Consider the following 14,776-nt stretch of genomic DNA (forward strand, 5'->3'; position numbering starts at 1 on the left):
TGACTGGGCCTCATTGGATCATGTTCTAATGGAATAGCCCTTTGAACAACATGTAAGTTTTAAATAATACTTACCTAGGTTTCTCAAAATTTTAACTCAAACATCATTCACCTGGTCCTGACTAAAGCTGCTGACCCGTCTGGGCTATTGATGGCTGAAACATATCAAACTGATGCACCAGATGTGTAGGATTAATATTTTTTTCTAACCACTTTGCCTCTTTTTTTTAAACCTTATCCCCATCCCCATGTTTTCTTTCATTCAATACCTTCTTGGGGCTGGAGATAATTTGAATTCACCTGCATATCACACCTGGGTTATCAACAAACGGGGTACCTCCAGGACGGAGGTCCTTTCACCTGGAGAACGTGACACTCGGGTGTAAGAGGAACCTATGATGATGCTAACCACGAAATCACCCTAAGTGAGGAAACATACCGCTTTTGAAGTTGAATACATGGATGGGGGTCTTCAGGGGAGTCCCCAACGAATTTTCCAGTACCTATTTGAGGTTCACTTACTTTATTATATGTACTGACATTGTAGGTGAAATAAACCCACAATTCTTAACTCTGTCTCTCCCATTGATTGATTGTGATCACATACAAGTCATCACAAATATGTAACTTAATCAGGAGTAAAATGCGGTTCCCTATCACAGAGTCAGTAGTCTCTGGGGTCAATCATAGTAAAACATGATAAACACTCCGAGTAGGTGCACTCCAGGACACAAAAGGGAACTGGAGGAGAAGGAAGATAGGGCGCCTAGACAGGCTAGTGCCGAGAGGGACATCTCCAGGTGAAGCAGAGACCAGATCCAGACATCCAGATCCATGTCTCCTCGACAGCCGAGGCAGGCAAAGGACTAATCGGGTGTTCCAAAATTTAAGTGGATATTGAGAGACTCCTTTTGTCCTTCTGTTTCTACCTCTGGGACGAGGGAGAAGCATTCACTGAGCGCTTTTCCACGAAGAACTGCAGATAAACAAGGCCCTTCCAAAATCCGTCATCCCTTTTACTATGCAAAACACAATTTGCTGCACCATTCAGATTTAAATGGACAGCACACACATTCAGTTTACACTGGTACAGTGAGACATTGCAGCCGAAAGCGTGTGAGTGTTGTTTGTCCCCTGCAGTGACAAAGTGAGATGGTAACAATAGAAATACCTGCGGGTTTCCTTTGTTCCCTGCAGTGGTATAGTGGGACATTGCAACAGAAATGTCTGTGGATGTTCTTTGTCCCCTGCAGTGTTCAAGTAAAATATTAGAATAGAAATGTCTGTGGGTGTTCTTTGTCCCCTGCAGTGGTCAAGTGAAATATTAGAATAGAAATGTCTGTGGGTGTTCTTTGTCCCCTGCAGTGGTCAAGTGAAATATTACAATAAAAATGGCTTTGGGTTTTCATTGTCCCCTGCAGTGAAACAGTGAGACATTAACAACAGAAATGCCTGTGGGTGTTCTTTGCCCCCTTCAGTGGTACACTGAGACAGAAGAACACAAATGCCTAGAGATGCAATTTATTTTGTGCATTCACACGGAGATGCAGCAAAATGCCTTGGAATATTCGTAGTTCCGTCAGTGATACAGCGGGGAAGAAAATAAATGCCTGTGAAAGCTCTTTGTCCCCGCAGTCACACACTGGCAATGAGTCTGTTTGACTTTTTTTTATACCGCAAACAGAAATACAGAGAGACAGAAGAATAAAAGTGTCTCTAGATGCATTGGTACAGCGAGATGAAATAATGGAAATGCCTTGGATGGTTTTTGCCCGGTGCAGTGATACAGTGAGCCAGAAGAATACAACTCTCCAGATGCTCACTACCCCCAGGGCCGGCCTTAGCACTGGTGCAACAATGTTTGTTGGGACTCCCAAATGACCCCCCTCCACCACGGATTCCTTCACTACCACTCTTTGACAGTGCAACTCAAGTCTCTATAACCACTGTCTCTCAGATGCTTTTAATTAGTTTTATAGCGCCACTCATGACAGTGTAGGGTGTCAGAGCACGTTTCATTGCACACAGGTTACACAGGGACAATCAATCAGTGTGTGTAAATCAGTGTATAAAAAATAATACATAAGACAGAGGACTACAAGGTGTAGTAGTCACATGTCATCCATACTGACAACCTGTATACTTTAAGAGTGCTTGGTCTTGAGAAGCACAAACTCAGAATTTAAAATGTAACTCCATGGTTGGGGATTCTCTTTAATAATAACAATTAATTTCTATCCAAATGAACAATTTTTGCAAGATTAGGGTAATAAAAAACTGGGTAAAAAAGCATAATGCTCTAATCTACACCTTGTTAAATGCATGCAGTTCTTTGATGACAGCTAATAGCTTACTGTTCTATATTAGGATTTTAACGTATAAACTGCAAGTAACAAAAGAACATCTCTAACAAAAGTAGTAACCCACTGACCTATTTGCATTATATCCACTTTGTGATCTACATGGTGGTACACGTTCTTTGCGGCAGGCATATTAACCCTATGCGCTACCTTAAAATTTCCACTAAAGAAAACTCTGATCTCTTTCCAGGCAAAACAATAATCACCAGTGTTATCTTTACACGTTTATTGTTGCCTGAAAATTGCTGAGGCAAGAACGCTGTAGCAGGTGCTTTTAAAATCAGAATATACCTGCAAATACGACACCCCCACCCGAAGTCAGCACCCGGTGCGGGGGCACCGATCGCACCACCCTAGTGTAGCAGATCCTATTTAATTTTATGGGGAACCAGGAGATCGCTTAGCCTTTTCGCTTGCAGGCCTGGGCCCCCGTCACCTAGTGACCTTCAACCTACTTAGCCTGCTCTGTTTTAGTGTAGTTATTTAACTATTTCTTCCAAGATGGCTGCTACATTTATAATTAGGAAGATGTTTTGATTTCACGTTATCAGTGCCACCTATGAAGGCGTCACTATCAGCGTCAAAAACAAGTGATATACGTAGGTATTCACATCATGTCCCTTTCCCACTTACGTGTGACAGGAACATAATGTGCTTTTGGAGGGAATTGTTTATATTATTGCTACCCAAGCATGCCTTCTTATCTATATTTTTTGGGAACATACCTGTGTCCGGGGTCCTACTAGATCTGTATAAATACATCTCACGCAGACAAGGTTATCAGAGGGATTCCTACCAGATGCCATCAATGCTATCTATGCTACACGTCACCTTGATGCAGACCAAGCCTTTGTGATCTAGGGACCTCGTTCCAAGGTGACAAGGGTTGGGTGGCTCTTCTCATGGACATGGTACTGGCAGATTAGGTTTATCGCACCTAGCGCTCCTTACGGTAGAGATGAGGTTCGCTTTGCCAGGGTATTGGGGCCTATTTCACATCTCATGTTGTTGAAGATGGTGGAGGACTTTATATTCATGACTTTCGTTTTTACAATTCTGTTTCTTCTATTGTTCATTATCCTAATTATTGCAGCTCATGCATTTTACAGTAGATTGCAGCTTTGCTAATAAAACCTATTGAAAACTTTACTGCATCTCCTTCATTGTCTGTGTGTGATTGAGAGTTATTGCTCATGTGAGAAAAGGCTAATCTATGTTTACCCATGACTTTCCTGAGATGTCGCACTGAGTCCATGCGTAAAGGCTGCCAAAAATTACCTTTTACTGTTTGGGTTTTTGGTGAGGTGCTGCTAGTGAGCTGGGAGGGTTGGGAAGGCAATTGTGACTTGTAGGATTGGCTTTGTCACCTACAAACAAAAGTGCTGTTGTCTCTAAACCAGCAGTCTTGCCTAGAGCAAGGGCCCAAAAACAGTAGAGCCGGCCCGGACTACCTGTGAAGTGATACAGTGAGACGGAAGAATGGAAATGCCTCCATGCGCTCTTTATACCTTGCAATAATACAGTGAGGTGAAACAACAGAAATATCTTGAGACACTTCTTATCACGTGCAGTTACACAGGAACTAAATTTCTGTAGAAGCTTTTATCCCACGCAATGATTCAGAGAGAGGGGAGGATGGATATTTTTACCCTGCAACTCATGAGGACGGTCAAGGTAGAACAGCGCCCTTTTTGGGTCCAGCTGGTGGAATCTCTCCTCCTCTTTAGCAGAGCTTAAAAGGTAGGCAGAGTGATGGACTGGCCTATGTGAAAAGGAGTTGTCACTGTTCTATAAAAAGGATGCTGCAGTGTATCAGCACAGTGGTACCATAGGATGCCTGTGGAAGCTCTGTCCCTTGCAGTGATACAGTGAGATGGAAGAATAGAAATACCCGTCCATTATTTATCCCATGCAGCAATATAGTGAGACATAAGAATAGAAATATCTAAGCATGTTCTTTATCCAGGTTCTTGATACTGTGAGATTGATAATTTGAAATGTCTGTGGATTTATCCTTTGCAGTGATACAGTCAGTTGGAAGGATAGAAATTCCTAGAGATGCTCTTTATCCCGTGCAGGGATGCATTGAGATGGAAGGATAGAAATGCCCTTTATCCTGTGCAATAACGGTCTTAATGAATACAGGGGTCCCTGGGGATTGCATTTTCCACCAACACCCAGTGCACTGTATTCTTTTCAGGATTAGAGTTTTTCTTTATTCCTTGTGATATAGAAGGGCATGGCTGCCCGTGGAAGCTCTTTAACCTGTGCAGTGATTCAGTGAGATGGACAGAGATTACTTGTAATGTTCTGTATCATGATATGGTGGGATGGAGCAATAAACATACATGGGGATGCTGGGTAGCCTGTGCAGTGATACAGTCAGTCAGAAGGATAGGAATGCCCGTAGATACTCTTTAGTTTGTGCAGTGATACAGTCAGACAGAAGGATAGAAATGCCCAGAAGTGCTCGTTATCTTGTGCAGTGATACAGTAAGACAGAAGGATAGAAATGCTAGGAGATGCTCTTTATCCCAATCAGCGATACAGTCAGACAGAAGGATAGAAATGCCTGGAGATGCTCTTTATCCCATGCAGTGATACAGCCAGACAGAAGGATAGACATGCTAGGAGATGCTCTTTATCCCATGCAGTGATACAGTCAGACAGAAGGATAGAAATTCCCAGAGGTGCTCGTTATCTTGTTCAGTGATTCAGTCAAACAGGAGGTTAGAAATGCCCTAGATACTCTTTAGCTCGTGCAGTGATACAGTCAGACAGGAGGATACAACCAACCGGAGGTGCTCTCTAGCTGCTGCAGTGAGACAGTCAAACGGATGTTTAGAAATGCCAGGAGATGGTCGTTAGCTTGTGCAGTGATAAAGTCAGACAGGAGGATCGAAACGCCCGGAGGTGTTCTGTATCTTGTGCAGTGATACAATCGGGATGGAAGGACAAAAATGCCCAGAGATGCTCTTTAGCTCATGCAATGATGCAGTGAGATTAAAGGATAGAAATGCCTGGAGATGCTGTTTATTGTGTATAGTGATACAGAAAGAAAGAATAATAGAATGACTGGAGAAGCTCATTATTCCATGCAGTCAGGACACCTGTCGAGAGTACACACAGGTAGCTGGCGTCTACCTACTCTTTTCACAGAGTGAACACCATGTCCCCTGCCAAGACGTTGGGCCTCAAAGAAATATGTTGAACTCATCCAGGTGTAATTTTCAGACACCGGGACACATTCAGCAGTGCCTGCACATTGTTTGCTTTCATTTTGACACCAAATTGCAGGCGAAGGGGGACTTTTTTTTTAATAGCAGCTGAGCCCAAAACACATATTGCAGTCAGGCAGCCACCAAGCCTCCTTTTGTTGGAGTATCCTGGGCAGAGAGCTGTCTGGAAACTCACACCTAGCTGCAAATGCAATGGGGGGGAAACAAAAGATCACAGCTTATTACTTCACTGGTAGTTAAGAGAGGAATGTTTTTGACTTTGTTCAGTCCCTGTATAAAAGACATATGCATGCACTGTAAGAATGTCAGATGTGTTGGCCTGTCCCACTATTTACACAAACAACGTTTTAAATATCACTATTTTGTTTTATTTCTTTTATAGTGCTACTCATCCCAGTCCAGATTGTCGGGCGCCTTATATCACACATACACAATATGCATTGACAATAAATCATATATGTGTAAATTAATGTACAAGATGTGTTACATAAGACAGCGAGAGTTACAAGGTGCAGGAGGAGTCCATGTCCTTTATAGCTCATTGTGCTATATTAGAAGGATTATAATTTATGAATTACCGGTAACATAAGGATCTTTGTGTTAAAAGCTGTAATCCATCTACCCATCTAAATTAAACAAAAATATGTCTTCTACGTGTCACATGATATGCTTTGCAGGAAACATATTACATATCAAAACTGGGACTAGACAAAAACCTCAGATGTCTCCAACAAGTGCATTAACTTCCAGAGTGATATCACCCTCATTATTGTTCACTGGGATTTACTGGGCACACAAAGATCTATGCAGCAGATTTCTTAACCCCAAAAGCTATTTTAAAAATGCAGACTTTGCAACCAAAGAAAGCAATGAAGCAGTACAGATTTACTGTCACATTTCTCCTCGTTGCCAATTTCTTTGTGGCAGAGTTTTAAAAAATAAATGTAAAAGTTAAGGTCCAGATTTTGCGTTGGGGTTGTGTCTCTTTTTTGTCACATCTCTGATGCATTATCTTATTTAGTAAATATTGTAATGGGCTTAAATGTACTCATGATAGACCTGCTAAACATATGTGTGAAGTTTTAAGAACTGATGTCACTTCCTGTGAGGTCATGGGTTGTGATGCCACTTCCTGTGATGCTTCATGCGATGTCACGCTCTGTGATGTCACGTGCTGTGATGTCACATGCCATGAAGCCACTAGCATACTGCCTAACTTGGTTAGTCCACCCACTCCTGTTTTTTTTTAGGACTTGTGCCCTGGATGCAGTGATACTGTGAGGTTGGACAGTAGTGCCTGGAGAGACAATTTATCCTGTGCAGTGAAAGTCATAGGAATAGAAATACCTTGGGAATCAATTTGACCCGTGCTGAGATACAGTGAGAGAATGGAAATGCCTGTGGATACTCTTTATCCTGGACAGTGATGCGGTCAAATAGATTGGAAAGGCCTTTTACTGTTCTAAATCCTGCACATCGATACAATTAGATGCAAAGGTTGAAATGCCTATGGAGCTCTTTTGTTGGGCAGTGATACAGCGAGATGAACTAGAACTACCCTGGAATATTGTGTAACCTGTGCAGTGATATGTTCAGATAGAGGGATGGAAATGCCTGGAGATGCCCTTTATCTTGTGTAGTAATGCCTTGAGGTAGGGTGGAGCTGTTCTTTATAATTTTTATAATACATGGGATTCTGTAATCCTTGTATAGTCACCGATTTCTTTATAATCGACAACTTGCGACGTACCAACTCACCGATAAAGAAAAAGTGTCGGAACTTGACTATTATAAGGTTATTACATTCACGTTCTGATGTCAAAATGCCTGTTGCCAGAGCCAGCAGCCTAGGTGAAAGACAGGTCATGGAGCATAATAATTAAAGCAGCTGTTTAAAGCAACATACAAAACATTGTTTTTCTTTCTTCTACTCTATTTTAATAGCGTACAGTGACAAGATGAGCGAATGTTTATTGTTTGCACTCGTTAGGTAGAGAAAAACTAGCATCTTTCTGCATGTTTCTACATGTCCCGAGCTTCTGCAGTTTAAAAACGGACTTGTATTGAACTGTATTTAATATTGAACAGTTTTTTGGATCCGTTTAAGTTTGCACTAGAGGCTCTATTTCTAATATTCACATTTGCAAACATGCTCACTCTTTCATATTAGAGAGCTACACAGCAAGGTTTTAAGTGATTTGTGGGAAAGGTGATTGTGTGAGCATGTAGATGGAATAAAGTACACCCTGGTGCACAAAAGGATATTTCAAGTCACCTCGTAGTTCCATAACCTTATAAAGATGTTTGGCCTTTGGCTTATTTACTCTATATGGTTATGGAACTCCTCTGTGACTTTCAGTACCTTTATAGTGTGTGGCAGGGTTACTTTATCCCTTATATTCTTTTCACTCATACAGTGAGAGAACTGAAATACCTGGAGATACTTGTTATCCTGTACATTTATACAGTGAGGTGGATGGCAGAGTACCTGTGGATGTTATGTATACCTTACAGTGATACAATGAGATGCAAGAATAGAAATGCATGGAGATGCTAGGTATCCTATGCAGTGATACAGTCTGGAGCAAGGATAGAGCTGCCTGCAGGTACTCTTTACACAGTGCAGTGATAACCTGGGGTATGATGGAAGTGCCTAGAAATACACTTTAGCTTGTACAGTGACACAGTGAGATGGAGGGACAGAATTAATGTGGATGTTAAGTATACCATATAATTATACAGTGACAGAATACAGGTGCCTGGAGATGCTTGTTATCCTATGCAATGGTCCACTACGGGGCAAGGATAGGCATGCCTCGAGATGCTCTGTAGCCTGTGCATTGATGAAGTGCATCTCGTGCACAGGTGCAGCCAGATGCAAAAAATATACATGCCTTGAGACGCTGTGGATGCCGTAGTGATGCAGTGAGGCACAAGGATAGACCTGCCTTGCAGTGCATTGTATCCCGTGCACTGGCGCAGTGAGATGCAAGGACAGACATGCCCTGAGATGGTCTGTAGCCTATGAAGTGTTGGCGTAAGTATAGACATGCCTTGAATGACACTTTATCGTGTGCAGTGAGATGTAAGGACAGACGTGCCTTGAGCGGCTCCGCAGGCCGTGCAGTGATACCATTGAATACAGAAGTCCCGGGGGATGCCTTTTATTCCTCCACAGCCCGCTGTGCTGTGTTTGTTTGCCGGCTCCGGTTTGTTTCTCTCCCTCCAGAGCTCTAATGAGGATTACTGGGGTGTCATGTATGAGCGAGCCATGGGCTGCAGATGTGATAAACTCCGCGCAGTGTGGGGGCAGAGAGCGGGGGAGGGGGTGAGAATTAACGGGCGGGGGGAGCCAGAACTGGAAAGGGGGAGGGATAGGAAGAAAAAAGAGACGGAGCTCAGGGTCATGTATTAGTAACGCAGATTGTGTGTAGGCAATTAGAGATGGAAATGTAGAGACGAGGTCTCTCGCGCTGCGAACATAAGAGGTAGGCGGGAGGGGAGGGGTTCGCCTGAAGGCATGTACGGGAATGTGTGGCGTGCAGAGCTAGCTAGAAAGCAGGGGAACGCTGAACCGGAGAGGCAACACCTTGCGGTGTGAATGAGGCGGGGAGCTCGCCCATGTGACGGGGCGCGCGCTGCCTGGGTCCCGGGGCGCCCGACTGCTGCACCTGCTGCCACGCGCTGTGCGCGGCTGCTCTCAGCGCACGGCTCGCGCCTCCCGAGGCGCACGGCTCGTGCCTCGCAAGTTCCCGCTTCACCCACAGGTGCCTCATGACCCAGTGCCTTGTCTCTTGACGCCTCGCCTCGCAGCGTCTGTCGGATGGACGCCGCCGCTCCTCCGACCATGACACCTGAAGATCTACCTGTCCAGGTAGGATCCAGCACCACCGTGGATTCTAGCGCCTGCCAGGATAATGTGTGTGTTGGTATGTGTTGCTGGATTTGCCCCCTGCATGCATGTGAGTTTGTATGTACATATCCTGAGTACGTGGTTTGCCAGTGTGTATTTATATCTACGTAGTGTGCATTTGAGATGTGGGCCTGTTCATGTTTACATTGTACTAACATGCACGGTGTCATGTATGTAGCATGTGTTAATGTGGGAACATTTCACGATGTCAGTGTGTAGCGTATGCCTAACCTCGTTGCACTAGCGCCCATGGCACACTAGCTACGTCCCGGGCTGGGGTTTGTATGATCAGTTAGTGTCTGGTTGTAGCCAGAGCGGGGTTCACTGTGCAGCTAGTCTGCATTGTGAGCGCTGGGTGTATGTGAGGTCACTGTCAGTTTCTGTTTACATTGTGTGTCAGTGTACTTATTTTTATGACTGTCAGGGGTGGTTTAATGTGCTGTCAGTGTTTGTATATGATCATAGCATATCTGGTCACGGTGGGTCTTTGTGCGCTCAATATTTGTTTCTGTGTGTGTCCGGTTAATATTTTTTTGATTGATTGTTTGTAACTGTGTGTGCTACGTGTGAGCTCTTTGCGGTTACTGTGAACACGTTAGGTGCCAGTGTGTGCTTATGTTGTCTGTGTATGTGTCTGAACAGCATGAGTGGTCCATGTGTGATAACATTTAGTGCTTCTGTGGTGATTAGTGTGTGGGTATCTGGGTATCCCTTTTTCTGTGACTCTTGTCATTGTGCATTTCTGGGTGTTTTTGGGTATGCCTACTGGGTCTGTGCATCCGTGTGTTTCGGGTGGGAATGTATTTCTTTTTGTTCAGACTATTTCTAAATGGAGCCAGAGTGTGTATCTGCATGTGGTCAGTGTGCATTTCTGTGTGTGATCCGGTTGTGTTCCTGTTTGTAGTCTGTTTGCCTATTTACTGCTTGCAAAAGAACAAATTAAAAGAATCACGCAATCTAGACATAGCAGACAGCTGGACAACTCAGACCCCGGATGTACAGACCCCGCCCCCCGGTATAATCCCTGTTCAAGTGTCCATACTCTAGTGTCTTCCAGTGATAAAGAGCAAGGGCCCCCTCGAGGGTGAACAGACAGGAGGAACCTTTTCAGATCATTTTATGATAATAAGAGGTTCTGGAGTTGAGGGAGCCCAGTACTGGAACGCGATGAACACTTGACCCTTCACTCTTTGTTGAACAAATTCGAGCTCCACTTACTGAATATTTCAAAGTAAATGTGGTTACACCCTTTTCATCTTCAGTCTTCCTCAGTTTTTAAGGTCTTTTGACAAGGAAGCAGTGCAGAGTTTACAATACTGCACAGGCGCAGGAAGAACAAGAGAAAGAAGAGTGTTTGTTTGTGTCCCGTGTGTGTCTGTGCATAGTCAGTGTCCGGTCAGCTGTCGTAGTCACTGTGTGTTGTCAGTGTATCCTTTGCTGTGTGGTGACTGTGCCTTGTTGCTGTGCTTGTGTATAGAGTGTGTTTTGTGTGTGTGCTTCTCACTTTAATATATATTTTTAGGTCTGGAGTTAACCAAGACGATATATAAATATGTATACATATATTGCATTGCTACCTGAACTACAGACTCAACTTCTACGTCCCCTCCCACCAACTCCGCTCTGCCAACCTCTCCCTCGCCATCGTTCCCCGAATCCAACGCAAGACCTCCGGCGGCAGATCCTTCTCCTACCTCGCCGCCAAGACCTGGAACTCACTCCCGACCCCCCTGCGCCAGACCCAGGACCTCCTCACCTTCAGGAGACTCCTCAAGACATGGCTCTTCGACCGATAGCAGCAGCCCCCCCCCCCCCACTCAGCGCCTTGAAACCCTAACGGGTACATAGCGTGCTTTATAAATTTATTTATTGATTGATTGATTGATTAAGTCAGCCCTCCTCATCCATTGGTCTTCTAGAATGTCGTTCATATTTTGCTCTGCCCACCGCAGCAAGGGGCACAGGGTCCTTATACTTCAGCAGTTCATTTAACTGCCTAAAATGAGGGAATTCTGCTTTTGCAAAGTGGACATCTACATAAGTAGTCACCTTCATCCCAGGAACTACTAGTGCAATGATATATATATATTAATAAAAGTGTATATTTTGGATTTTAGAAATTGTTTTACTTAACCCTGGCATCAGCCGTTCTCCCAACACTGCTACCAGGGTACTTGTGTGACATGTGTCTTCGTACAGAAAACATTCACAAACAAAATAACCATTGGCAAAGCCAAAGGTTGGCAGCCAACACAAACCTATTAACTTTGCAATACTTGTTAGGTGTAGTCAGCACACATTTCTGTGTGAGATCATTGTGGGCTTTTGTGCATGTGTGTGCCTGTAACTGTGCAGGTGAATGGTGTGGTTAGCAATGAGGTCACTGTGTCTTCCTGTTCGTGATTAGTGCATATGAGTATGTGTCTATGTTCAGTCAGTCATTTTCAGTGGTCAATATGTCTTCCTCTTTGCAGGTAGGTTTATCAATTATGATTTGTCTTTTCAGGGGTTAATAGGAGCTTCTATATGTGGTCGCCCTAGATGGTCAGTGCCCGCTTCTGCATGATAGTGATTTACATATGTTTATGATCATTGCGCGTTTCTTTATGTGTAGAGAGAGGGTAAAAGGCAGTCTGTGTTTCTGGGTGTGGTCAGTGTAAAAACAGTTTGAGTTTCTGTGTGTGTGGTGAGGGGGTAAGTGGTAGCGTGTGTTGCTGTGTGTGGTTCTTGATAATGGAATGTGTTTGATTTTGATCTATCTGTGTGTGTGTGTGTGTGTGTGTGTGTGTGATCCGTGCTGTGTATGCCTATGTGCCTGATGTCTGTGTGTTTCTGCCTGGTGTCAGTTTGTGGGTATTGTTAATGTGTATTTCACGAGGTGGTCGTGTGGTGATCAGTTTGTCCAGTGGTGGATGTTTGTAGATGTGGATTTGGTATACCTTTCTTTGTGGTCAGTGTGTCTGTGGAAAGTAATTGCATGTTTCTGTGTGATTTGGTGTTTTCTATAATTCATTATGGCATGTCATCACTTTCAACCTAAAGGAGCCCAGTTCCTTTGATGCCCTTCTCAGTGATGGAGGGAGGTTAGAGGTTGTCCGCAGACTGTCACAATTCCGATAATGCGGTCTCCCAGCTTAGGTGCTCATACTGGACTTGTGAGTAAGGGCTTGGTAATTATGTCTTTAGCTGTTTTTATTAGTTTTTATGGTATGGTCCGGGCCACTGGAATTATATTATTCAGTGGCTGTGTTTTATTTTTTGCATAGTCATTGACTTATCCCACATGCCACATAATTTACCATGTGCTGTATGGTTTGCACATTTCAACAAAGTGCATTTGTTCCTATGTCAGACAGATGAAAACTTACTAAAAATGTTGCGTGTAGTGGCAGACCTCTGGACACCTTCCATTACTGAGTGTTGAATTCAGGCGTTAAACTGGCACTAATGAGGTGAAAGCTTAATCCGTGTGTTGAAATGAAAAAAAAAAAACAGTGATATAATGCAATCACGGAATATGCTGCATTATGCCACATAATTAGTCAACCCTGCCTCATCATATGGTACTCCACTGCTGCATACTTCCAGAGGCCCTGGTTATGCAGCTTGTAATTGCATATTATAATTCTCCCTTGTGATTATAATTCTCCCATATAAATCTCCCATGTGGTATATAAGAGGCCCCAAACACCCATATTAAACGGGCTCCTTATTTATTGTCAGTCGGGTCTTTGAGTGTGTGGTCAGTATGTTGCTACAGGTGGTCAGTGTGTGCCTGCTTTTATCTTCAGCCGGTTCTCTGAGTGGGTGTGTTGTTGCATGTGGTCAGTGGGCGCCTTTCTTTATTTTCACTCGGGTCTTTGTGTGTGTGGTCAGCGTGTTTTGCCGCATGTGCCTGTTTTCATCTTCAGTCGGGTCTGTGTGTGTGTGTGAATATGAGCGAGTTCTGGATGTGTCCTGAATGATGGGTGCTCGGCTTTACTGGAGATGTCCTCTGCAGCAAGTGCCTTCAGTACCAAGGGGCCCTGGGAATGGGATGCAGAGCGCCTGCTTCCCAGCTGCAGCGCGTCCCAGAGATCTGAAGGAGGTTTGTCAGACGAGAGGAGCGCTTCTGGGAGTTTTGTTGTATCCTAGCGCAGGGCTATTTGCCTACCCAGCATGCCCTACATTTACGCAGCGATCGGAGTGCTGGCAAGAAACCAGGGAATTGACAAACAGACGCAATCCGAAGGGCTCATTTCAAGCTACCAGCCGTGCTGCTGCCCCCTGCAGAGGAAAGGGCAGAACACCAGGGTGGCAGGAGTAATTTAAGAGTTGTCTTTTATGTGCTCCGCTGACTCACGTTGTGCTGCAAGTCATTCTGATCCGCGCCGCAAAACCAAAGGTCGATAGTCCCTGCAGTGAGGAAACATTGTATTGCTCGAACGAGACTGTACTTTTACCAGTGCCTTGTGCTGATGGTTGGCATCGGCACTCATTTTTTTGAGGGTGTCTGAGATTACTTTTTTATTCAGATGTTCACTCGAACATGAGAAAGGATGAGCAAGAGAATAGATAGTAAAACAGTGTTAAAGAGAGAATGCAGGGGCGAACAAGCGTCGGCAAAGCCAATAGGTCTAGTTTTTATGTGGTAACGCAGTCAAGTGAAGGCATGCACAGATGCTGTTTGCTCGTGTTGCATGCAGGAAGGCTGATAAGCACATTAAATTCAGACCTATTGGTCTGCCATTTCTGAGAATAAAAGTGGCAAAAGGTTCCTTTCTGTATAAATACATATAGCAGATAAAGAACTGTATGTGAGAAACACTGTGATGATTGAAACTACTTTTCACTTGTAAAATAGTCCCTGACGCTTTCCAATGCAAGCACTTCATTTTATGTGGCAGGATACACAAAACAGCCAACAACATGAAGTCAGAAAGAAAACTTTCCCCAGGTGGAGCCATAGACCATCATTCTATGCATATTTTCATGAACTGGAAAGAATAGGTCAAGCACCGTGAAGTCACACCTAATAAAGAACCTGAAAGAGTGAAGTAAAGAGACAGGAATCATTGGGTGGTTGAACACAGAAGCATGATGTACAATCAAGGAGAGAAAGACTTCGTATTAACAGTTCCAGTATTTGACAGGGGATGCTGAGACTCGTAAAACATGTTTGGGTCCCTGCGTTTTTCCCCAAAACTAAGCAGTGACTGTGTAGGCATGCTAAACAGTGGTTTGTTCAATGCTGAATCACGAAAATTGTCTATAAGTGAATGATTT

At 43.9% G+C, this 14,776-nt stretch overlaps 1 protein-coding gene across 1 annotated transcript in view; it reads left to right on the top strand.

The window, feature by feature from the left end:
• The first annotated feature begins 9,019 nt into the window (after positions 1–9,019).
• The window catches only part of GALR3 (galanin receptor 3), a 114,133-nt gene continuing 108,376 nt past the window's right edge, over positions 9,020–14,776 (top strand). Inside the window, exon 1 of the mRNA XM_069231387.1 lies at positions 9,020–9,472. The gene's annotated coding sequence lies outside the window, so the exon portion shown is untranslated. The remainder of the gene's footprint in view (positions 9,473–14,776) is intronic.

The sequence above is a fragment of the Pleurodeles waltl genome, chromosome 4_2 (genome assembly GCF_031143425.1).
Source record: "Pleurodeles waltl isolate 20211129_DDA chromosome 4_2, aPleWal1.hap1.20221129, whole genome shotgun sequence".
Classification (NCBI taxonomy): Eukaryota; Metazoa; Chordata; class Amphibia; order Caudata; family Salamandridae; genus Pleurodeles; species Pleurodeles waltl.